The following is a 25,884-nucleotide window of genomic DNA, read 5'->3' on the forward strand; positions in this document are numbered from 1 at the left end:
AAATATATTTTAATTGTATTTAAGTAAAATTTAGCATTTGCAAAGGCATGGAATCAACCCAAATGCCCATCAATGATAGACTGGATAAAGAAAATGGTACATTTTCTAAAAGAATAACATTATTGAGCACAAAAGAAAATTCCATGGTATGTACACACTATGGAATATTATGCAGCCATACAAAGGAATGAGATCATGTCCTTTGCAGGGACATAGATGGAGCTAGAAGCCATTATACTCAGCAGACTAATGTAGGAACAGAAAACCAAACAGCACATGTTCTCATTTATAATTGGGAGCAAGACAATGAAAACACGTGGACACAGGGAGGGGAACAACACATAATGGGGCCTGTTGGAGGCGGGTGGGGGAGGTGGGGAGGGAGAGGAAAAATAGTGAATGCATGCTGGGCTTAATACCTAGGTGATGGGTTGAGGTGCAGCGACCACCATGGCACATGTTTACCTATATAACAAATCTGCACATCCTGCACATGTAGCCTGGAACTTGAAATAAAACGTAAGAAAATTTAGCATAAATGTATCTTCCTGCTTTGGAAGATTTTCTTCCACTCTTTCATGGTAGCAATAGAGCAACATCATTGATCACTTAATTATGACTCCCTGGGGAGGAAAATGTTAATGGAAATATTTGAGAAAACCAAGAAGCGTTTTTCAGAGTTGAATGCCAAGTCACAACACAGCCAATCTGGTCTTTTTTAAAAACGGAATTGTGTCCCTCACTAAATCTTTCTATAAAAGACCGTTTGGTGCTTCTGCTTTTAAAGGGATTTGCGTGGGTAAGAAAGACAGTACATTCCACATCAATCTGGCTGTATTTGTTTTGGTAATAATGCACAATTGCAGATCTACAGTCTTTATAAATCATATAAAACCAGAAGTAGCACTGAATTACTTTATTTTTCCAGACCTCATTATTAAACTCAGTCTTTTACGGCTTCCTAATTTAAATAGGATCTTCTCTCCTTATTTGGCAAAAGAGGCTGGCACCAATCATGAAATTCTTCTAACACTGAATGCTGTTGTGTCTACTTATATGACTAGCTCAGTCAATAACTGTGAAGATGATTTTGAACCCACTTCTGATTTTTACCACTGGGTTTTCTTTCCTCCTTTTGTCCCTACAAGCAATATGTGAATGCATCTCATAAATGCCCTGCTCTCGGCTGCAGAATATTCTCCTGCTGAAAGGCAGGGAACTAATTAGCACAGCCACCTCTACAGCGTCTGCACCGTCACTCCTGGATGGATGTTAAAACACCTTTGAACAATGGATGACGGTCTGCAGAGAGCATAGAGCTCCTGGAGAACATAAAAAAAAGCAATGGAACAGAATGAAGGGATGCAAGTCACAATTCCTGCAACTGAAACTTGGCCAAAGTAAACATTGCCCCAAAGGTCAGACACAAGGCTGGGTTTACTATCAGTGATTTTTTACGTATTCATAGAGAGAGAGATGGATATGAGATGCAGGGTGGGAAATTGATAAAGAGGATGAAAACACACCTCCCAAGCCATTAATATGGGCAGACAGGCAAGCTAACTTGCTTATTGCCTACATAGATGATATGTTATGTTTGGACATCATGAAGACATTCTGCATATTTAGAAATATGTCAGGAAATTTGGAGGTCCAGATCTGAAGTTACTTTGATGCCTTTAGAAGGTCTACAAATTTGCAAAATTCTGTTATCCTTTATAAAGTGAACATAAAATAGTGGCTTCTTTTTTTTTTTTTTAAAGGCAAGATGCAGGGATTTTTTATCTTTTCAGGATCAGAGTCGATACAGGATCAAAGTGTGATATATACAAATTTTTGCAATCATGAGTACATGTTATGACTTCCTTTATAATTATCTGTGGGAGATGAAAATCTATTTCATGCCTTGTATGAAAAGATTTCTGTTCATAGCTTTAAATGACCAATTATTTCTTTCTGCACATTTTGGTAATTTTATTTCGTGACTTTTGAACACCTGTTATTCTTGAAAATTCTAGTCAATATTTGCTTGAATTGAGTCACGGGGTGGTGACTGTACACCCCAAATCTTCAATTATGGAACTGTTGTCACTGTGACAATCTTACATGTAGTGAAAACATCCTAGTAATAGTCAGTGTGGAATTTACATTATTTAACTTTCAATAGAAGGTATAGGTTTGTAGGTTCTTTTTTAATTTTTGTGAAAAACTTTTGTTAATTTTGAACTAGATCCCAAATACTCAAAAGAGTGAGGTAAGGAAATGGAAGGAGACAAGGCAGTGACTCGTCAGCCCTCCTGGCTCTGCTCCACAGCGTGGGTGCCCCTCAGGGTGGTCTCATCGGCCACTTCCCACCCCAGTCCTACTCTGGAGAGGAGTTGGACTTGATCTTTTCTAAATAGAAATGACATTTTGCTTCCACTTGGAGTGTTAAAAGAGGGACTTTGTACCCCATGGGACAATATTAAATAAAGGTGTGAAATTTAGTGTCTCAAGTTAAAAAAGAAAGAAAGAAGGGATCAAACTACCAAATTAAAGTCAAATATGTAGCATTTTTTTTCCTAGTGCCAAAAAAAAAAAAAAAAGTGGTGGGGGAAAGATAGCAAGAGATAATAAAGTCAGGATACAGAACAGAAGGCCTTAGTTTCTGTCCAGAGGGACCACCATCTTTTAATATAGTCACTTAAAAATACATGCATTGCTACATTTTTCATTAGCCTTAATTTTTTCATCAATCATGTTAATTTATACAGAGGGCACTTAATAATAGCTAATTAACACTTATGACTTTTGAAATTAAAAGACCTTTGGAGAGATTACTGCTGATTGGGAAAGGATTTTTTTTTGTTCTTTTCTTTTTAGAGAAGAAAGAGAATAGCAAGAAGGCAAGGGGCCTTGGTGTGCTGAGAAGAAATTCTCTCTCTTGCTTCACTGATCAGTCAGCAGATGACAGTGACATCAGTATAAGCCGATCCAGTGATGTTCTTTGACACCATGCTAGAAACATGACCCAATTGAGCATGAATGGCTCAAATAAAACAGATAAATAAGTGAATAAATAAAAATTCAGAATGATCTTTAAATAGATGGAGACCAAAATAAAATTTAGAAATGACCCAAAATATTCTCAGTGGTACACACACACACACACACACACACACAAATGCATGCACACACTACTAATCTGGGGTAGTTCCTATGTTGGAGTAAAATAAATCACATTAAAAATGAGAATTCACTAAGTTGAAATAATATTGGAATTTTTAGTGATAGTGAGAAATGAACTGTGTAATTACCTAATTCATCCACAGAGGTTGCTGAGCTGTATCTTCTCTGTGTCACATTAACCAACTGCACTTGCCTGTATCATTCCTTTGTATCTTACTGCTTCCAGCCATGGTCTTCGTATTAAGAAAGTAGATTTTAACTGTGTCCTTTTTAATGTCCACAAAATGCCTTTGGTTGAGTACTTGTTTTGTGATTACAGGATGTGGTATGTGTACATATGTATTTATATGTGTATCCGTGTGTGTATGTATTTATAGAATATATAATCTATATTCTACATATATTCTATATATATTATACACATCTATATAGATAGATAGATATACAGATCTAAATTTTTTATTTTGTCCACCAGTAGATGTCTCCCTTCCCTGAGTGAAGATTTGAATCTACAGGACTGCCTGAGCTTTTCACCAATTCTTGTTTTTGTATGAATGGAGTAATCAAAAGTTTAAGAAAGAGGAAAAGCTCAACATAAAGCCATTCTTACCCAATGCAGTGTTTTAAATGCCTAGTGTGTATTCTGTGCTCTTCAATTGAAAAATGTTGCATTGGGGCATTTTAATTTTAAGGGGATCGCACGACAGATTCTCACGTCTCTCAGATGCTTTGAGTGTTTCCGTTTTGACTAAAGGTCTACGTGAAGCCCACGATGTGTAACAACTTTCTCAAAGTACTTAAACCAGTCTCAGGGGATGTATGCATCTAAGAGATCTAAAGTCAACATCGGGAATAAGATGTGTTCCTGAATGTTAGCATCTTATTGAAAATCGTACAAATTTAGTTAAAAGTGGACTCAGTATTGAGAGATTTTTTAGTTTAGTATTCAAAGAGGTAGAAGACATTTACAAACATGTTTACCATACTGAGTTAATGATAAAACATTTAGTGCAAGTTATGTCTCAGGAGAGAAAATCCACAGCTTGGGAAATTAGTCATACCCATGCTGAAAATTTTCTCTAGAAAAAAATTTCACTGATAAGGCCAAACTTTTGGATCATTCTTTCGGCGTCTCTGACATTTTCTTCTCCTTTTCCCTAGTTTGCTTGCTCTATTTTCCTTGAGTTGCTGGTGGGGCCTTGGTCTCATCTACTTTATTATCTTCCTTGTGAACTGCCCTTACTTGGGTCTTTAGCGGGTCATGAGTGACTGGTAGAGATTATAAAGCATCTGTGGCCTGCTCATTGTAGCATATCCCACTGGGCCAGATGGAAGATTTATTCTGAAATCCCTTACTATAGCCTGGAATAAACCTGGAAAAGGTATTGTCCTATAACTCACATTCAAAAAATATTCCTAGTGATGATTTCATGATACTGTCTTTAAGAAAACGTCCTGACATTATTCTAGCACCATTCTGAGGTGCTTATGGGCTGCAACTATTTCATACTGCAATCATTTAAATGAGTGAGTCCAAATTCTTCTCCCATGAGGATGCTCCCTAGTACGTAGCCAGGTTTTGAGTTTGGGTCTTTCTCCTGGGTGAGAAGGACTGTAGACTATATGCAGCTCCACCTTGATGTAGTTCTTCCCTTTTCATACAACCGACCAAGAGAAACTAGTGTGTCTGACATCATGGCTGGAACGACTGATCTAGTGAATTCACTGTCCTCTTTTTATACATGGGACTGTAGATCTAGAGGATGTTTAGAGTGACTTACTAGATTATTAGATTAGTATTTCACGAGATGGCTATTAACCTATAGGAGAATTTTATTTTTTTGAGTTTCATCAATTTTCAAATGAGCAATTCCACTTTCTCTAGCATTCAAAAAAATTGTAGCATGAGACACAATGTAAAATTTGCCATTTTAACTGTTTTAAAATGTACGATTCAGTGGCATTTAGTACATCCACCATATGGTGCAAGCTACTGTCTAGTTCCAGAACGTTCTCATCACCCCCAAAGAAAACCCCGTATCATCAGCAGTCACTCCCACTACTCCTCCCCCGTGCCCTGGCAACCAACAATCTGCTTCTGTCTGTGTGAAAGTGCCTGTTCTAGACGTTTTATATCATACATTGTCTTTTGTGTCTGGCTTCTGTACTTCACATAATGTTTTCAGGATTCAACCTGGTTGTAGCATGTATCAATTCTATATTCCTTTATATGGTTGTGATACTCTGTTGTATGAATATGCCAGAATTCATTTACTCACCTTTTGGCTATTATGAATAGTGATGCTATGAACATTTTTGTACAAGTTTTTGTTTGAACGTGTTTTCAATTCTTTTGAGTGAAGTTGCTGAGTCACACGGTAATTCCGTGTTTAATTTATTGGGGACCTGCCACACTGGGATGCCACTTTTAGCTGTAAATGTTTCTTCAGAAAATCATTATTGTAATGTATGTGAGAGGCAGCCTATTTAATAAAAGTTCAAAGTTGGCCATCTCACGACCTATTGTAATAATGATTATCATTATTTGTATTAATGAAGGATCTGAATCATTTTATAAATGAGTCAATTGAGGCCCAGATGGCGTATCTGTCTTAGCTTTACTTTGTAACTAATAAATACCATGATCAGGATGGTAATCCAAGTCAACTAATTCAATGTCTTTTATACTACATACACTATGACGTGTACTAATTTCTTTTTAGTTTTTCATCATACTGGCAATATTAGCTCTGAGTCATTCATTTTGATTGCTTGAGACAAAGGCACCTTTGATGCTGAGGTGACTGGCTAGGGTTTCTTGCTGTTAGATTCAGTTGTCTCCAACCATTTGAGCAATTAGTGACAGTATTAGCAGCTAACATTTTACAATTGCTCCCCTCTTCTCAGCACCAGCCAATTCTGTGTGCCTTAAGAAAATAGTCCTCTCACCTCTCAGATTAAAAATGATGACACTGATGAACCAAAGGGTAATTATTTGTAATTTTGTATTTGCAGTTGGGAAACTATGGTAGTGATGATGCCTTTGGCATCTTATTAAATTCCAAGATGCTTTAGCTTTTATCTACAATGGGATCAGAATAGAATTTCCCTACAAGAAAAAAAAGTCTTGCTTAGTTTTGTTTGAACATGTTTTCAATTCTTTTGAGTGGAGTTGCTGAGTCATATGGTAATTCTATGCTTAACTTCTTGGGGAACTGCCACACTGGGGCATAACTTGACTTACTAAAAGAACAGAAGGCCAATGTTTCTGATATTTGATTCCTCATTTCTATTAACACTTAGAGCCAGTAGTGGCGATCAAAGGACAGAACTTCTAGGACAACTCTTTCATTTTTAAGTAGTGTTATTTAGATAATAAGCTTTGCTTTATCTAGCTTTCAGCAGCTTTTATTCTAACATAATCAGTTAAACCAGCTAACCAATTAGGACTAATTTAGTAATTTAGGTACACACCAGCCCTAGATGTAGTGATCTAATTCCAACATGCTTCCAAACCCCTTGCCCATTCAGCAAGTCTCTCCTAACACATTTGGGGCTACTTTGTGTAGCAATAGAAAGTGAAACTAACCTTTTCAGAAGCATTTTTCTTCAGTGGTGAAACTCATTCTCTGCCAGGACAGTTACCCTGGTAGTAGCCAACACAGCTTTCTTTCATCGTGTATTTATTTGGTAAAACATTTTGGCAGCTAATGTACTCAAGAGCTTGTCTGTTTCACAGTCCAGCAAAATATAGCATATGGTATGCAAATATTCTAAATTAATTTGAATTTGAAATTTTCTGAGAATTTCATGATGGTTCCTTAGGGCTGCGCTATCCAATACATTAGGCTCTAGCCATATGTGGCTATTTAAATCTAAACTCATTGAAATTAAATGGAATTAAAAATTCAGTTCATCCAGCACACTGGCCACATTTTGAATGCTCAATAGCCACATGTGGCTCATGGCCACGGCATTTGATGCTGCTGAAATAGAGCATTTCCATCCTTATGGTACATTCTATCAGACATTGGTGCTTTAGATAACTGGGGGAAACCATAGTAGTTTGGCATTACAGAAGAATGGTTGTTTGTTTCATGGCCTGGAATTCTAGAAAGTCAATGAAGGTGGAAGAGACCTTGGAAAATGTCTGAACTGAGTTATCCGGTCACAGACCTCGGGGCAGTGGGTTGGTGCACTAGTGACTCACCAAGTCCCATAACTGGTTACTGGTAAATAATTGATAATTTTACAGAGTGCTTTTCCACACCATGGCTGCTTATCAACTGTCCATTCGTGTTTTAAAAGTTAATGTGATGGCTAAAATAAGTTACTAGCCTGCCATCCTTCTTTTCTACATCGCCAAGCTCCTTGAGAGTCTATTTTTGTGTTTCTTCTCTGTCTCTGCCCATTTACTCTGGAATTTCTTGATGTAGAGTTTAAACGCTTACCACCGTTAAAATTTCTTCTCCAAGGCCATCAATCACATCTTAGCCACTAAATCCAAAGGCCCAGTCATCTATGCTGCAATCTTTCCTCTTTAATCTCGGAACATTGAAGAACAGCTGTGTGTAAATGCCTTCCTTTCTCTCCTTTCGCTTCAGCCCTGTCTTCTGCTGCACTCTCCTCTCCCTCCTTGCCTCCCTCTCCAGTTCCTCTACCTTCCTTTTCCCTTAAGTAGAGCCACTCAAGGACCTGTTGCTTTCCTTACTACGGTTCTCTCTGAACACTCTCCTTGGGAAAGTTTACCTAACATCATAGCTCTAGCTGCCTCCAGGTGAGCAGCTCCCACCTGTGACTCACTCTGACCGAGTTGGCTATGCGCTTGGGTCCCACGGCCAGCTGCCCCACAGGAACCTCACGCTTAACACGCCAACATCCTAACTGGTTATTTTTCTCCTGTAGCCCTCTTTCCGCTAGTGCATCCTGTTTTTGTTAAAGACACTATAATTCTTTGAGCTACCCAGAAATGAAATCTCAGGACCATCACTGCCTCCTAGAGTGACCAATCATCCCGGTTTGTCTGGGATTGAAAGGCTTCCCAGGAGTGGGTCTATCAGTGCTGTAACCACAGGAGTCCCTGGCCAACCAGGTCAGCTGGCCCCTACTCATTATTCTTGCTTTTATATCTAATCAGCCCATAATTTGTTTGATTTTCAGTTCCGTGGCATTTCTCACATTTGTCTCTTTCTCATTGAGGCCTCCTTTGTTCCTCACCAGGTTTCTTGCAGTCGCCTCCTGATTGATCTCCGTATACCTAGTCATCCTTCCTCAACCCATCCCAAGACCCACTCCTTGGCCATTCTTCTGTAACTCAGCTTAATCATGTCATTTTTTAAAATTCAAAGTCATTGCCTGAGGACATGGGGAAGGGACAGAAGGAGACTGGAAAAAAAAAGGCCGGCAACTGCTCTGAAGAGCAAAGTAAGAGCAAATGTCCTATGGAAGAACAGAGGTTTGTTACATTCCTTCTGGGTCCAAAGGTCTCAGGCACCGAATCATTAGATTTGGGGAATGACTCCAGCCTGCAGTTGCTGGTGTGAGGATTTGGCAAGTGAAGATTTTTCTGCTTCCTACCTCCCTCTGCTGCCAGCCTTTCGTTGCTTTGCAGGTCTTCTTCCTCCTCGTTCCTGTCACTAGCCTTTTGGGGACAAGAAAGCATTATTCCCAGATATTATTTTTCCTGAGGATTTACTTTTCTTTCTCCATATCAAGGAGTAGCAACAGGGAACAGGAAAATACAGATCAATTAAACACACACAGAGACATGCACACACACACACACACACACACACACACACACACACACACACACACAGTTCCCCAGCTCAGCCCTCCACAAAGAATATCCTCTCCCAGTGACAACATTCTTGGTCTGGAACATTCATGGCCAGGGCTCATATGACTTCTGCTGCCTTATCTCACTCTGCCCTCATTCAGGCCGCTGATGCTCCGGCCACTACGAGTAACTCCGTCTCCTCTGTGATTGTCCTCTGCCTTTCCACATCCACGTGTTTGCACAGGCAAACACCTTGTAGACGTCTTCGTCTGTTTTGGTCTCACCCCTGTGTCTGCATGTCCCAGCCTACCCACGATTCAAATTATAGCTCATGTGAAATCTCTTCATTGATGTCTAAGCCACAGATAATAGAATAGAAACCATTCTCCGTTTGCATAGGGGCTGCAGCTTTTTGAGAGTCTCAATTTTAAGACAACGTAATGGCACATTATGTTGTCACTTGAGAGGTGAGAAAAGGCTTGGTGTAAGCCCAGTACAGAGACACCTTTTTACAAAGATGGTGTCAGTTTCCAGCTGCTTCTCAACACAAGTCATTTCCCATAATCACGTCATTGAAAAGAGTTAGAAGAGCTTTCTGGTTCTTGCTTATCCAGAGGTGTTGTCTCATGATTGACAATGCCACCACCATGTTCTGAAAAAGCAAGTTATTACAAGTTCATATTTCAGTGGAGCTGGTTTCCAACCAGAAGAGGCTGGAAAGTGTAGTTGCACTTGAAAAGTGGTTTGTCTAAAGCTGGTTCCCTGACTGGACATAATTTCACTCCTCTAAATTCCCAGATTTCTTTGTATGCGTCTTCTGTGATGTTTCTCATTTTCTGGTCATGTGTATACCACTTTCTTCTGTTCACATGTCTTTGGACACCCTTTCTCAGTCTCTTCTTGGGAGTTTCTCCTCCCTATTCGTTACCTAAAGTTGGAATTCCCAGTGCTGTGCCCTGAGTTTCCACTGCATCTCATTGCACACGCTCTCTTTAAACAATTTTGCACTGTTCACAACTTCAGTTAATATCTACATATGACAACATCCAAAAATGTTTCTTCATCCCTGGCTCTTTTATGCTCAGACCAATAAATCTTCCTGCTGAATTTCCTGATATTTCCAGGAAATATGTAGCATCTCAAATTTTACAACTTTAGCACTTCACCATCCCTTCTGGATTTACTGCTGCTCCAGTGACCGCATCTCAGTAAGTGGCAACCACATTTACCCAGTGTCTATGCCAGGAACCCAGATCTCACTTTTCTCAATCGGGTTGTGGGAAGTCCTGTAGGTTCTGTCTCCTGCAATGTATCTGGAATCCATGTTTTCATCTCTGCCATCGTTATCATCATCTCTCACTTATCCAGAGAAGTCTTTTTTGATTGTCTAATATAAAGTAGAATTTCCAATTATATTTTTCATAGGAAGTTCCCTTTTTTCATAGCATTTGTCCTCCTCTGTAGCCATATACTTACCTTTGTGATGATGAGCGTGTTTTCTCTTCAGCTTTGGTCTGTGAGCTTCTTTGTTTACCTTTGCCTCCCTAGCTCCAGGCCAGGGCTTGTAATATGTGTTGAGTGAATGAATGAACCTGACAGGAAATATTCCATGTATTTGCCAGTCATTGAACAGACTTTGCCTCAAAACCTTTATGCCACAGATAATAATCAATAAAAATCTAATTGTCAAACTCAGAGAACAACAATAATGTATTTATGAGGTTACTTGTACGTGTCCATATTTGCTTAATAACCTATGGCTTGGAGCTTTAGGGTATCTTTTCCCCTGCTTAAATGACATTTAACAAAATGTTATTAGAACAAAGCCCATATTCGTAATCTACAATTCCCCACATATTTATTCCCATAAGTTGGCAAATGATTAAAAAAACCGCAATTGGAGTCTGGAAAAATTCACAAACCTGAGCATGATATAATGATGAGTTGTTTCCTGTTTAAGTTTTGTAAGGAACATATGTTCCTTCTGCTTGCTCATCACTGGTCCTAGTATTTGGCTCAGAAGCGCTGCCAATCATTAGCCCCTGCTCCTCTGGGGTGGTCCAAAATCCATTGGAAGTCCATTTCTCTTTTCCAGGAAAAGAAAAATCTTGACTAAAGATTGTTCCTGGGAAAAGATTTGTGCTTGTCATCCAATAGCAATGCCCTCCAGCGATGTTCTATGCTTTTCATAATTTTTCAGTTTTCCCTCTAATTCTGTAAATGATAAGGAACCATTTCATGGGACCTTTTCTTCTGGATAAAGCTGAACAGTTAATTTCTGTTCCTTGCATCAAAAGAAACAACAAAATATTCCCAATCATTGTTTTCTGCACTAATGATTTTAATAATAGCTAACTGATCAATCAGTTACTGTGTACTAGGCACTGTTCTAAGTTCTTTACATGTATATATGAAATATGTGCTAACATGGATGTGCAGCTATTTTATAATTATATCAGTGTTGGAGGATACACTCAATGAAAATCTCATAACTAAAATTACTGCTAATCTAGAATTAGTGACTTATTAAACGCAGTCTAGCTTTTTCTTTATTTAGGTCTTTAATAAAAAATGAAATAAGAGCGAGTGTATGGGAGAAAACAGCTAACATAACTAAGGGGAAAAAAACCCTGTTTCTAATTATCTTTGCAGTCTCTATTTACATAGAAAGGACACAGATTACATATGCATTTTAATTTTTATTGAGTATTATGTGTTTGGAGTATTGTAAAGATTCATTGAAGAGTACGTCTGCCTTTGAGGAACTTGTGTCTAGTAGACTAGCTTACCCAAACACCAGCAATTATAAGAAGCATTTAATTATATTCAATATTATAGTGCTCACAGCAACGAGAGGCAGATATTATTATTTTTTCATTTTCAAATGAAGATTATGAGGCTCAGAAAGGCTAAGTAACTTTTCTAAGGTCACAAAATTAGTTAATGATTGAGCCAGTATTCAAATATTAACTTGCTTTGTGTACGTCACAATGAGATTTCTAACTGCAATAAGTGGAACAGGTTAAGGGTTAGTTCTCACTTATAAATGGGAGCTAGACATTGGGTGATTACGGACAAAAAAATGGGAACAATAAGAACTGGTGACTACTGACTAGAGGGGTGAGAGGGGAAGGGGGAACAAGGGCCGAAAAACTACTTATTGGGTACTGTGCTCACTCTGGATGATGGGATCACTCGCACCCCAGACCTCAGTGTCATGCAGTATACCCACGTAAAAAACCTGTATGTGTACACCCTGAATCTAAAGTAAAAATTGAAATTATTTAAAAAGAAAGAAAAGGGAGAGATTTCTTCTAAGCACAGTAATGTTAGATGCTGTCAAGAAGAAGATGGCTGCATAGTATTAAAAAGGATGAGTTCATGTCCTTTGCAGGGACATGGATGAAGCTGGAAACCATCATTCTCAGCAAACTAACACAAGAACAGAAAACCAAACACTGCATGTTCTCACTTATAAGGGGGAGTTGAACAATGAGAACGCATGGACACAGGAAGGGGAACACCACACACCGGGGCCTGTCAGGGGATGGGGGGCTTGGGGAGGGATAGTATTAGGAAAAATATCTAATGTAGATGATGGGTTGATGGGTGCAGGAAACCACCATGGCACATGTATACCTATGTAACAAACCTGCACGTTCTGCACAAGTATCCCAGAACTTAAAGTACAATAAAATATATCAATAAAAAAAGAAAATACTATAACCAGGTGTATAGTGGATATGGCAAAAGGAAATAAAAGGAGATGGGAGCTGGACTTGGAGTTTGGGAAGATTTTAAATTGCAAATACAGAAAGGGAAGTCAATTCAGGTGGTGGGAAGAACATAGACAAGTAGGGGTTTAAACAGGATCACTGAATAATTGTTTGATGGGCATTTTAAGGAAAATATAGAGAAATATCATTTAAAAAGGTAGTTTGGGATTAAACCTTGTAGAATCTCAAATGTTGGAATAAAGAGTTTACTCCTCTTTATTGCAAGTCTATCAGAGCCTCTATTTGTTAACCTCTTCATCAAATTAAATTTGAAGCTACTTTATATACTGTGCTACATTTTAAATATCCATTAACTGAAAGTAGTCATCAATGTATGCTGACTGTCACCTGTGCAACCACATTTCATTCAAATAAAACGGGGGGATGGAGGCAGCAAACTACCTTGCCACGTGTGTACCTATGCAACAATCCTGCATGATCTGTACATGTACCCCAGAACCTAAAGTGCAATAAAAAAAGACATGCATATATTTAACCACATAGGGTAATATTGTGAAGCAGATATTGTTATGATACCATCCATTTTATTGATAAGGAAACTAATTTTTGTCTAGGGCATTGCTTTTACTTTCTACCTGAATATATCATTGTAAATTCACATTCTATACATCTTATGTTGAGCTCATAAAAAACGACAAAAATTATGGATTAAGCTTAGAAATTAAAATGTTAAAAGAAAAACCTAAAATTGGCTTGCTCATTCATTCCTTTCTTCATTTATCCATTCTTTAAATATAGACAAATCACCTAGTATGTAGCAGACGGTCTAATATTCCTATGGATATTATCGTATTTTGTCTATTCTCTGTGAGCTGGAGAGACCTGTGTGTGAATCAACAACTGTAAGAAAATGGGATGGAGTCTGAAATAGCAAATGTGGCGCAAGATACTGAAGGGGCACAGAGAAGGCAGCAACTAACAAGAAGCCTCATTAATCTCCCGGTTATCCAGTTCTGATGACAAATGGCCCGCACGGGTAACCAGAAATCATTCTAAATATTACATGGACTGTGTTTTCTGATTGCACACTTAGCTATTGCCCAGCATTTTGGCTGAAGTGTGTTATTGAGCAGATGAGGAGTGCTTGGTGAGGTTGGCAAGGTTTCGAGGCCAGGGTGGGCAGGGTCTTGGACCACATGACTACAGGATGCTTGTGCAAGTGATTCTGTAAAAGCCTGTCATCATATGTGGCCCAGTCCCTTAGATTTAAGTCCCGTAGCTTCTGTTAGAAAAGACGCATGATGGTCCTTATTACGTAGCACATCATGCTGCCTTCTTTTCGGCGATGTTTCCTGACAGTTTGTTCTGATACATCTAGTACACTACAATTTATTCTGAATTTAATGCATTTTGATTTTAGCCTCCTTCAGGCACTAATGGGAATATTAAGTTCCATGATTGACTTTCTTACTCCTGTTCTTACTAACTGTAGATATACACTACATTCATTAAAAAATTTCTATGCCTTAGTTTCCTGAATCTTCAAAGTGGAAGTAATGCCTCATGCCTCATGGAGCTCTTAAGTGTAATACTGCTAAAGGAGCACTTAGTTCCAAGCCTCACATATAATATTTCACAAATATTAATATGATAACAGAACCGAAAATAATTCCCTCCAAATATCTGTTCTCTGATCTCAACTAAGTCTGCAATACAACTTGGTCATCTTTCTCTTATCTATCTTACAGCACCTCCCATTCTCCCCAAAATGTCTTCCAAGTATTCAGCACCCCTTGGAAGCCCTCACCCAACCCCTTTATCTCTTACTTGGAACAAACTTGGCACCCACGCAGTGCAGTGTTCACTCAGCTTCTGGTCAACCCCCAGCTGTAGCCTCCACCTGGGCCCACCTTAACCACTTCTTCCCAGGCTCAGGAGAAAAGAGTATTAAAAGCAATGGTAAATCCACAATTATTTTCCACCGACCTAATATTTAAGGCCAGTTTTTCTCTTTATGTTCTTGATTCCACTCTACTTTCTTATTTCCCTTGGACTTAGATCCTCAATTATTTACATTTCTCTTTCTCTTTCTTATGGTGCTTTCAGCCTATAAACATGCTAGGCGGTCTCCCATCCTAGACTGATGCCTTTCAGTCTCAGTCTCCTTATAGGAAAGGGGCCATCTATATGCCGCATGACCACACACTCATATATATACACATATATGTGTACATGTATGTATATAGAGAGAGGTAGAACCAGGTTAGAGTTGGTTGAAGATGGGAGGGAACGACTAATTTGAGTATGTTCTAGTTTCAAAGAAGAAAGTGTGTTTAGATCTTCTTTGCAACTAGAACATACTTCAATGAGTCGTTCCCTTCCATCTTCAACCAACTTTAACCTGGTTCTACCTCTATGATTCCTCTGAAAATAGCTCTACCACACCATTCACTGAATTGACAAATTCAATGAAAACTTTTCAGCTCTCCTTTTGATTGTGCCTACTTTTATTGTTTAAAAGTGTAGTCACAGTAAAAGGATTCTTGAGTATGTAAGGATTTTAAGTTACAGCACAGAGTACAGTGAAACAGTTAAGTATGTGCATTTTGGTATCATAATGACTGGGCTCAAATCCCAGCTTTGCCATTGGATAGCTATGAGAGTTTAGGTGAGTTACTTATCTTTTTGCGTTATTGCTTTCTTGTTTGCGTAAAGTAGATGATAGTAGTAACTTACTTGTGGGGTTGTGGTCTAGATCAAATGAATTAATACAGATAGTGACTGGCACATGGGAAGTGCTAAGTAAAGATTATTTATCATGGTTTATTCACTGTTTGTGAAAAAATTTTATTCAAAGACATATACTGGTCAGGCACGGTGGCTTACACCTGTAATCCCAGCACTTTGGGAGGCCGAGGCCAGCAGATTCCCTGAGGTCAGGAGTTTGAGACCAGCCTGGCCAACATGGTGAAACTCCCTCTCTACTAAAAATACAAAAATTAGACAGATGTGGTGGCATGTGCCTGTAGCCCCAGCTACTCAGGAGGCTGAAACAGGAGAATCACTTGAACCCAGGGGGCAGAGGTCACAGTGAACCAAGATCATGCCACTGCACTCCAGCCTGGGTGACAGAGTGAGATTGTCTCAAATAAATAAATAAATAAATACAAAAAACATGTACCATCATCTAGTCAAGAGAGATGCAATCAAACTAAATAATTCTAGAAGGGCAACTATATAAATACACACACACACACACACACACACACACACACACATATACATATACACATAAATATTTCCTAAATGAAAAACCAAACAATAAAACTAGAAAAATATAGTTAAGTACATTTTAATGCAGCTGTAAAATTTAATTCAAATATAAACTAATTCTTGAAATAGAAGATCTATAATCTATAATATATATTAGAAAATTATCTAAGTCTAAAATTCCAAATTATTCAACAAATCCTGGAAGTATATAAAGTGGTGGGACAATAGAAATTTAAAAGTTTTAAAATTTCTCATTTCACATTTTTGACAATTAGAAATAAATAGCTTCAAATACAAATTTTAGAAAAATAATATGTACTCCATCCATAAAAGAGAAAGGGAGATGTACCTTCTCTAATCACAGTATATTCCTCCCACAAATTAGGTAAATGAATATAGAGTCCTTCTCTAACACAGATGGTTCCCAGATGTCTAACAGTGGTCTAACCTTTTTTATTTTTACGGCCCTCCCAAAGCTTGCTGGCACATAAACATGACTGGATGAACAATGTAGAATTCACTCAAGAAATTTCAAGAAGAGAGAGGAGGAGATTTACATCACACAGTAAACAACCTAGTAAATCTATTAAATGCCATGCATGTGAGTAGGTGTTTTCCTCTTTCTGATCCCTTTTCCCCACATAGAGCTCAGTGCTCCTTCCTTGTCCTCCTTTGCAGTATTTATCCCCTTCCTTCTTCCACTGTGTTCTTCAGTGCACTTGCCAAAGCATCTTCTCCAGCAGGCTGCTCTCTCCCTTCCATGAATCATCTGTTAAGAAAATACATTTTTCATGTAGGTAATTTACATAATACATATGCATTATATATGTTTATATAATAAAAGATTGTTAGGAAAACCAGTACCACATATACATGTATTATATACATATATACATGTGCATTATATATGCACATGCACACACATGCATATGGAAAATTGTTAGGAAAAACAGCACAATAGTAGTGTCAGTGCTGGTTGTCCCTAGGTGGTGAGATTATATATTTTTTTCCCATAATTTTCTGTAATTTCCTAATTTTCTGTGATCTATATATGTTTTTAATCATCAAAAGACATAAAATGTATACATCCCCATTTAAAGCGTTCCTGTGGATCTCCATGGCCTGCAGGATGACGCTTGATGTTTAGCTCAAGAGCTTGCTCTCCTTACTTCCCATCCCTCTCTGACTCGTAGCTCATGCCCTAACGATATTAGAGTGTTTCCTGTGCACACCCGGCTGATTCACGACTCTCTGTCTTTTCCCACATGTCTACCTCCACCTGGGAGATAATTTCCCTTCTCCTGGCAACCTTCCTACCGTCCTTCCCTCCTCAGAGCAGGCACAGAGCTGCCCAGGGAACCTTTCTGGTGGCGCCTTCCATGCGCCCTAACTGCATTTTACCCTGAAGATGAAATAATTTGTCCTTCTGTCTACCCTCCCTTCTGAACTGTAAGCTCCCGAAGAGCAGAAGCCACATTTTACCATCTTCATATCATAGCTTCTAGAAGGTTCTGCCAACATGATACAAGCTGCAAAACTGGAACTAAACTCAAGTGACACTAGATGTAAAAGACATCTGGTCTGCAGCAAATATATAAAGTGGGAGAATCCTTAGCATAAACAAGCTTTCTCTCTATTCTGTGCATGTTCATAAAACTACCTTGACTAAATATTCAAATTGGGACTGCCAAGCACAAAGGCCTAAAAATACCTGTGTTTTGGGAGACAAAACAGTTAATACCAGTTGAAAATAATGCCCCAGTGCTATGGCTCTTTGGTATAAGAGTCCCCGCCATTAGCTCTGTTAATGACAAGCAAGGGAAGAGCTGGGAAGGATGTCATATGTGAACTCATAGAACCTTAAACTTCTCTTCTAGTGCACTTCGGAGAATATCCTTAGCCAAAACTGCTGAGTACAGATAAAATAGTTTGCTGCTCTTTAAATCACCCTAATCTTGAAAGCAATTAACCGTGCTTTGATAATTGAATTGATTTTTCCTTCCTCATTGAGGGGCATGGACATCAGCTGGGGAACCGAAGAAAAATCTCTTGAATATCATTAAAATTAGCTTTATTGAACAGCTTAGCATATATTTCAACTTTTTTTAAAAAAATGAACTTATAAAGCTAAGAAAACATTCGAAAAAAAAATTAAATGCAGTCAAGTGTGCCACTACCTTATAATGCCATAGATAAAAAGAAATGAGTAATTCTGAGCACTTTTTCAATACAGTCACTCAATGCCAGCCTGTGAAAGCAGCTGGAAGGTGGATTTTATTCTGGAAAGTCACAAGGGTAGAGCTACCCAAGGCCATGGGAGCCCACCTCTTAAATCAGTGTGGCCTGGACGTGAGACATGGAGTCAAAGGAGATTATTTTGGAGCTCTAAGATTTAATTACTGCCTAGTTGGATTTCAGACTTGCAAGGGGCCTGTAACCCCCTTTGTTTTAGCCAATTTCTCCCATTTTGAACAGGTGTATTTACCCAATGTCTGGACCTCCACTGTATCTCAGAACTAACTTGCTTTTGATTTTACAGATTCATAGGCCGAAGGGACTTGCCTTATCTCAGATGAGATCTTGGACTTGGACTTTTGGGTTAAGGCTGGAATGAGTTGAGACTTTGAGGGACTGTTGAAAAGGCATGACTGTGTTTTAAAAAGTGAGGACATGAGATTTGGGAGGGGCCCGGGGTGGAATGATATAGTTTGGCTATGTCCACACCCAAATCCAAATCTCATCTTGGACTGTAGTTCCCATAATTCCCACATGTTGTGGGAGGTAACTGAATCATAGGGTGGTTTCTTCCATGCTATTCTCATGATAGTGAGTAAGTTCTCATGAGATCTGATAGTTTTATAAGGAACTTCTCCTTCACTTGGTTCTCATTCTCTCTCCTGCTGCCCTGTGAAGAGGTGCCTTTTATCATGATTGTAAGTTTTCTGAGCTCTTCCAGCCATAGGGAACTGTGAGTCAATTAAACCTCTTTTTTTTATAAATTACCCAGTCTCAGGCAGTTCTTTATAGCAGCATGAAAATAAACTAAACACATAGGAAGCATTTATTGGGCATTTACTCTATGCATCACACTGTAATAGCTATCTAGGAAGAAAATATAAATGAAGCAAACAGAAAGACGTTCACTGCATTTTAGTCCATGTAGAGTGTGGCATCAGGTAGACAAGAGCATCAGCTTTACTCTTCATTATCTGCGTGACCTTGGGCACATTACTTGACTAGCCTTGGAATCAGCATCCATAACATGAGTATAATAATGCTTTACCTTACTGGACTTCCAGCATAATGAAATGAGATAATGTACCTAGAGTATTTTACACAAATCTAACACATGGGGTTTAAATGAAGGCTAATATTATCACATTTAATAGAGTCACCGTGACAATTGATGCCCTCTTCTCTCTTCCATGCACCATTATTTTCTCTACTGCATTAATCCTCTATAATGCATCAATATTCAAACCTTCAGTATTTCTCCCAGCTGAAAGGAACTTTGCCTTGACTCCACTTTTCCTAGCTACTGTCCCACTCCTCTGCTTCCCCTTACAACCGAACCTCTTCAAAAGAGGCTTCAGTGGTGAGCTGCACTTGGGTTAAGAAAATAAGTAGATCCCAAGCTTGACAGAAAGCTTTGTCACAGAAGCAGTTCAGATCAGCAGATGGGGCTAGATACACACATATTTGTGCACATGTATACGCAGCACACACACACACACACACACACACCATACACGTACACAAGCTGATGAACAGGATGAAGAAAGTACATTGATGGCGTCAAGGGCTGTGAAAATATCAAGGTGTATAAAAAGTTCAAGAAAAACTCTTGGCTTTATCAATTAAGAGATGATTAGACACTCTACAAGGAAATCTCAGTAAAGAGAATATCTGAGAAAACATATACCAGATGGCTTTAATCACCTCAGTGATTCCTCTCTTCTCATTTTCTCTTCAATTTCACACAAATAAGCTTTCCTCTTAACATTCTAGTAAAGCTGTTCTCATTAACGTCACTGATAACCTCCACATTACTAAACCCAGCGGTCAGTTTTCAGGCTTCATCCTATATCATCGGTGGCATTAGCTGACCACTCTGTACTCCCTGAGACACTTTATACACTCAGCTTTCAAAATATCACTCTCCTGGTTTTCTTCTTACTCCACTGACGACTCCTTTTCTGGCTCCTTCTCATACTTCTTTCCCTTAATGTAAGAATATCCTAGGGCTCAGGCATAGCTCTTCTCCTCCTCCCCTTCTCTCATTTTTACCCTCCCTTCCCTTTTACTCCCCTTCCTCATCTCTTCTTTCCACTTTAAGTTTCATGTTTTCAAATGACATTCATATACTCACAACTCCCAAATCTGTATTTATAGCACAGATTACTCTTTGACTCCAGATTCACAGTGGAATCGCTGCCTACTTGACACCTCCATTTGGAGGTGTTTCAGGCAACTCAAACTTCACATGTACAAAACTAAACTGATGTTGCTACTCATTCATTGTTGCCTACATTTCCATTAGTGCTAGCTCTTTTCCTCCAACTACTGAGTCCAGAAATCTTGGCATGATTTTATTGTTTCTCTTTATTTCATACCCTATATGGTGGTCTTTAAATATGCCCTATTTTTTATACTCCTCCCTTCAAATAGTGAAGCCTAATTTCACTCCCTGTGAGAGTTGGTCTTAATTGACTTGCCTCTAATAAAATAAATAAATAAAATGGAAGTGAAGATGTGCACTTTGAAGTTTATGTCATAAAAGGCACTGTAGCAGAGTTTAACACAAACTCCATCAGTGCCAAGAGGACTGCTTCTTTCGGGACAGCACGCCTTGTGAAAATTTCTGATCAACCCTCCCAGGGGCCATATTTAAAGTGATCTGAATATTGCCAATAGGGATGTAGAACTGGTTCTTCATTTTCTGACACAGGGACAAGAAGCAAGAAGCCTTGACCAGGTGTATTAGTCCATTCTCCCACTGCAATCAGGCCATACCTTAGACTGGGTAATTCACATAGGAAAGAGGTTTAATTGACTCATAGTTCTGCAGGGCTGGGAGTCTCAGGAAACTTACAGTTATGGTGGAAGGGGCAGCAAACATGTACCTCTTCACATGGCAGCAGGAAGGAGAAAAGAGTGCCCAGTGAAGGGAGGAGCCCCTTATAAAGTAAGAACAAGATGGGGGAACCATGCCCATGATTCAATTATCTCTACCTAGTCTCTCCTACAACATGTGGGATTATGGAAACTACAATTCAAGATGAGATTTAGGTGGGGACACAGGCAAACCATATCACCAGATCATTCCATTAGAGGAAGGGAACTATCCCAAACTGTACATACATTTAACCGAGACCAACTGTTGCTGGGGTGGTAGAGGAAGCAGGATACTCTTGGCCCCCAGAATGGGTCAGAGAGTCAGATACTATGTGTTAAGTACTGCACAGCCGTCCTGGAGGCCTGGTGAGCAGATAGAACTCAGGCCTCATGTTCATGCAGATGGGAAGGAACATTGTGGGATTTCAGTTGGGAGACCTCTGCACATCACAAAAAGGTTATCTAATTAGAAAAGAAAATGAAATTCCAGCTCCCCTCCCCATGCACCTCATCACAGAATGCTGTTTTACTCCTTCAGCTTTTCATACGATGGGAGGTGTCAAAATGAATGATGTGGAAGTGGTTATTGGAAAAGTGCCATGTAGTACATTTGTGTGGTATTGTTAAAATGTAAATCAAGCCAACTTCATTAGGATGCTTAGTAGTTTCAAGAGCAGGCTGGAGTCCTTTCTGAGGCTCAGCTCCCAGCTGGAAGGGTAGTTTCCCTGGAACAGCTGTCCCTGCTACTAACTGTTCGAGGCAGAGATGGCATTTGAACATAGATTTGAATATATTGAGCAACTGACAACTATTCTCAGTCCACATTTTAAGTCAGTTTTTCCACATTAGGAAAATACATTTTGTTCATTCAACTGACCTTGATAAGAGTATAAATTCTTGCAGCATGGGGTACGGAGATGCTACTACCATTCTCACCAGCTATGGTTGTATACCCATGGCCTTGGGAGTCAATTTAGCAGAGCAGTAAATGCTGGGTAAAGCAGCCTTAGGTTACAGTACACACTACAAAGGGGGACAGTGCTGTTCTTCCTTGCAAGAGAGGCACAGCTTGAGGAGAGCAGTTTATCTGAGGAGCAGTTGGGGCCAGCATTCTCAGGCTCCAGGGGTGAGCTGCAAGCTGATTTTTTTAAAAGAGATATCTTCAGCTTGATTGACAATGGGGCCACAGAAGCAACTTGGGCCAGCAACTTGGGACATACATGCAGACGCAGACACACACACACAAATACACGCACACATACGGGCACATGCATGTACAACACAGGAACTGGTAAATGAGACAGAGAAGGAATAGGCTAGAGGTAGGATGACCAAAATGGTTTAATGACATGGAAGTCAAACACCAAGAGGGAAAGGGTGAATAATGACATCAAGGTTTGCAAAATGGTCAAGGTGGCAGGGCTTGGTGGCTCATGCCTGTAATCCTATCACTTTGGGAAGCGGAGGAGGGAATATTGCTTGAACTCAGGAGTTTAAGACCAGCCTGGGCAACATAGCAAGACCCCTGTTTCTACAAACAAAAATTAGCTTGGCTTGCTGGTGCAGGCCTGTAGCCCCAGCTACTCAGGAAGGGGAGGTGTGAGAATCATTTGGGCCTAGGTCTGAGGTTGCAGTGAGCCGTGATAGCACTACTGCACTCCAGCCCAGGTGACAGAGCAAGACCCTGTCTCAAAAAAAAAAAAAAAAAAAAAAAATCAAGGCACATAAAATATTCAAAAAGGCTCTTGGATTTGTCAGTTAGGAAATCAGTAGTGATATCAAAACAGGGGTTGGCAAACTATGGCAGTTGGCTGCTTTTGGTATGGTCCACAAACTACGAATGGTTTTAACATTTTACCAGTGATAACAGTTGCGAGAATAGTTGATTACATTGCTTGTTGGTCTGAAAGCCTAAAATATTTACTATTTAGCCCTTTACAGAAAAGAAGTTCACTTACCCTTGCTCTAAAGATACATTTTAGGAGAGGGGAGAGAGAACTTGAAGAATCCAAATATCTCTCAACATCTCAGTAACACAGGAGGAAGCTGTCTTGCTCCTCTCAGTACTCAAAGTGAGGGATATGAAAATGGGATTCAGGCTTTGGTACCTTGGCTACACAGGAGAGTCCACCGGGAAGTTTTTACATATACTGCTGTCTTGATCCCAACCTCAAGATATTTCTGGTTTAACAATTGGTTCATGGGACCTAGGGTTGGTTTTTTTTTTTTTTTTTTGAGATGGAGTCACTGTCTTGTTGCCCAGGCTGGAGTGCAATGGTGCGTTCTCAGCTCACTGCAGTCTCCACCTCCCAGGTTCAAACCATTTTCCTGCCTCAGCCTTCTAAGTAGCTGGGACTACACGCATGCACCATCATGCTGAGCTAAGTTTTGTATTTTTAGTAGAGATGGGGTTTCACTATATTGGCCAGGCTGGTCTCAAGCTCCTGACCTCAGGTGATCCACCCACCTCAGCCTCCCAGGGTTGATATTTTTTAATGGCAGACAGGGCTGAGTATAAACATATTATACTCTTATTGTAAAATCAGTATCAAGTCATCTGGAGTTGGATGACAAGATTTTGGAGTAAATGCCCTGCTGACGTTAGACTTAACTGGATTCAATCAAGCCAGTTTTATGACTTTCTCCACCACCAAGTAGTGGCAAGGTGGGACATCAGCCAGTAGTCAGCAAATACTTACTGCATGCCTATATTGTGTAGGGCACGGTAGAAAGACAACGGGGTGAGGAATCTTGGGGTGTTGGTGAGGACATCCTGAAAAGTTGAATTATGTGGTTCATACTGTAAAAGGAGCCAACGGGGGTCAGAAAAGGTTGGACGGATGAATGGATGGAAGATGGATGGATGAATGGATGGATTTGGAGTTCAGAAGCGTTAAAAAACAAGAAGTGGCTGAGAGGGAAAGAGCAGATTCTGTACCTGAGAGAAAATCAGAGCAATGTCAGGATGCATGGTCACAAAGAAGACATTCCAGTTACACCTTACTAGAGAGTAGGTTCAGGTCACGACAAGTCCTGAGCTGTGACCCTTCAATCCAATTTAAAGAGTACTTACTGATTTAAATTTCTTTTCTATTTATTTATTTACCAATATTCAAATAGCACTCCCCCCCATTTTTATGGTTGACATATTTCTTTATTTCAGTCTATATAGCGTTTGTGGACAACATAAGTACCATTTTACATCATGACTCTTAGATTAAAGTATGTTCCATTCAAATGATAAATGTTTACAATATGTTTGTAATTTACTTGTAAACTGAGACTTTATATGCAAAAATACAAATTTGTAAGCATTTTCAGAAGATCCTTCCAAATTTTAAAGATGCCCTCAGTAGCCATGAAGCAGAGCTCCTTTTAGAGAGTTGCACAGCACTGAGCTGTCTGTTACAGAGAGCAGCCATGCACTAGGGGAATGCAGGGCTCATGGCATAGAGAGAATTTAAAATTATTTATTAAAATTAAGTGCTTTTATTCAGGTTTGATTTCTTTTAGGTTATTACAATCTCCAGGAACGATAGGTCACATGATTGAAACATGTTCAATTTTTCTCGCTGAAGATGGTGAACTGGGTTAAGTTTAGAAACAACCATACCTGGAAAAAGTATGGCTTTGTTAGCTGCTTACTTCTTTTTCAGAGAAAAAATATTTTTCTAGTTTCTTTCTTTAGTTACAAAAATAATACGTGCTAATTATAACAAGCCAATCAATGCAGAGGCCTGTAGATACGAAGCTCAGAGTCATTCACTCTTCTGCGGAGTGGCTCCCCAAGGCAGCTAACATTGGCAAGCAGGCTTGTGTGTTTCCACATTGTCTCTTGAGCAAGGCTTATTCACTTGCCTCCTTTAAAGCTTCCCACAAGCAGATGAGGATCAATCTCGGATTCCAGAAGAGAGAACTCAACCCCTACTGTTAGAAGGACCAGTGAAGGTGGCAGGTCAAAGAGCAGCCTGGAGCCGACTCTGTGTTCAAATCCCGCTTCTCCACTTGCTGCATAATTGGAGCAGATGATTCAGCTTTTCTTTGCCTTAATTGACTGCTGAATATGGGGATATTAAAATATCACATATGGTTTATTATATTGATTAGGAAGTTAATGCAATACAGCATGCATAGCAGTTAGTAAGCACTCAATAAATGGTAGATATTATTATTTTCTCTCTTGGGAGAGCAATAAAAGTTAAAAGAATGATCCTTTGGTAACTGGGGATCTGAGTACATACAAACTGTACCAGTGATAACCACAATCACAAAACAACTCCATTTGTATCGGCTTAGTATTACACAGTCACAAAACACTTCATCAATTGATTCTCTTACATGGCTAGAATTTAACATTAATTCATTTTTGTTTTTCAGGAATAATAAAGAACATCAATAAAACTATAGGCATAATTTTTAAACAATGTTATTGAAGAATAATTACATAGGATAAAATTTGCTGGCCAGGTGCAATGGCACATGCCTGTAATCCCAACACTTTGGGAGGCAAAGGCAGGGGGATTACTTGAGGGCAATGTTTGAGACCAGCCTGAGCAACAAAGCAAAGGCTGTCTTTACTGTATATATATTTATATATATATAAAATACATATAATATGAATATATATATTTATATATAAATAAATAAATGTATATATATTTTAAATAGCCAGGCGTGGTGATGTGCACTTAAATTCCCAGCTACTCAAGAGGCTGAGGTAAGAGGATAGCTTGAACCCAACCCCCCACTGTACTCCAGCCTGGGTGACAGAGTGAGAGCTTGTCTCTAAAAATAAATAAGTAAATAGAAATT

At 39.2% G+C, this 25,884-nt stretch overlaps 1 protein-coding gene across 5 annotated transcripts in view; it reads right to left on the reverse strand.

Annotated features, from left to right (window-relative positions):
- Positions 1–16,020: 16,020 nt before the first annotated feature.
- SLC35B3 (solute carrier family 35 member B3) overlaps positions 16,021–25,884 on the reverse strand; it is a 77,517-nt gene continuing 67,653 nt past the window's right edge. For all 5 annotated transcript variants that reach the window (XR_010337530.1, XR_010337525.1, XR_010337527.1 and 2 more), the window contains one exon: positions 16,021–16,726. The gene's annotated coding sequence lies outside the window, so the exon portion shown is untranslated. The remainder of the gene's footprint in view (positions 16,727–25,884) is intronic.

Source organism: Aotus nancymaae, unplaced genomic scaffold (genome assembly GCF_030222135.1).
Source record: "Aotus nancymaae isolate 86718 unplaced genomic scaffold, 86718_ANA_hifiasm-v0.15.2.pri h1tg000051l, whole genome shotgun sequence".
Classification (NCBI taxonomy): Eukaryota; Metazoa; Chordata; class Mammalia; order Primates; family Aotidae; genus Aotus; species Aotus nancymaae.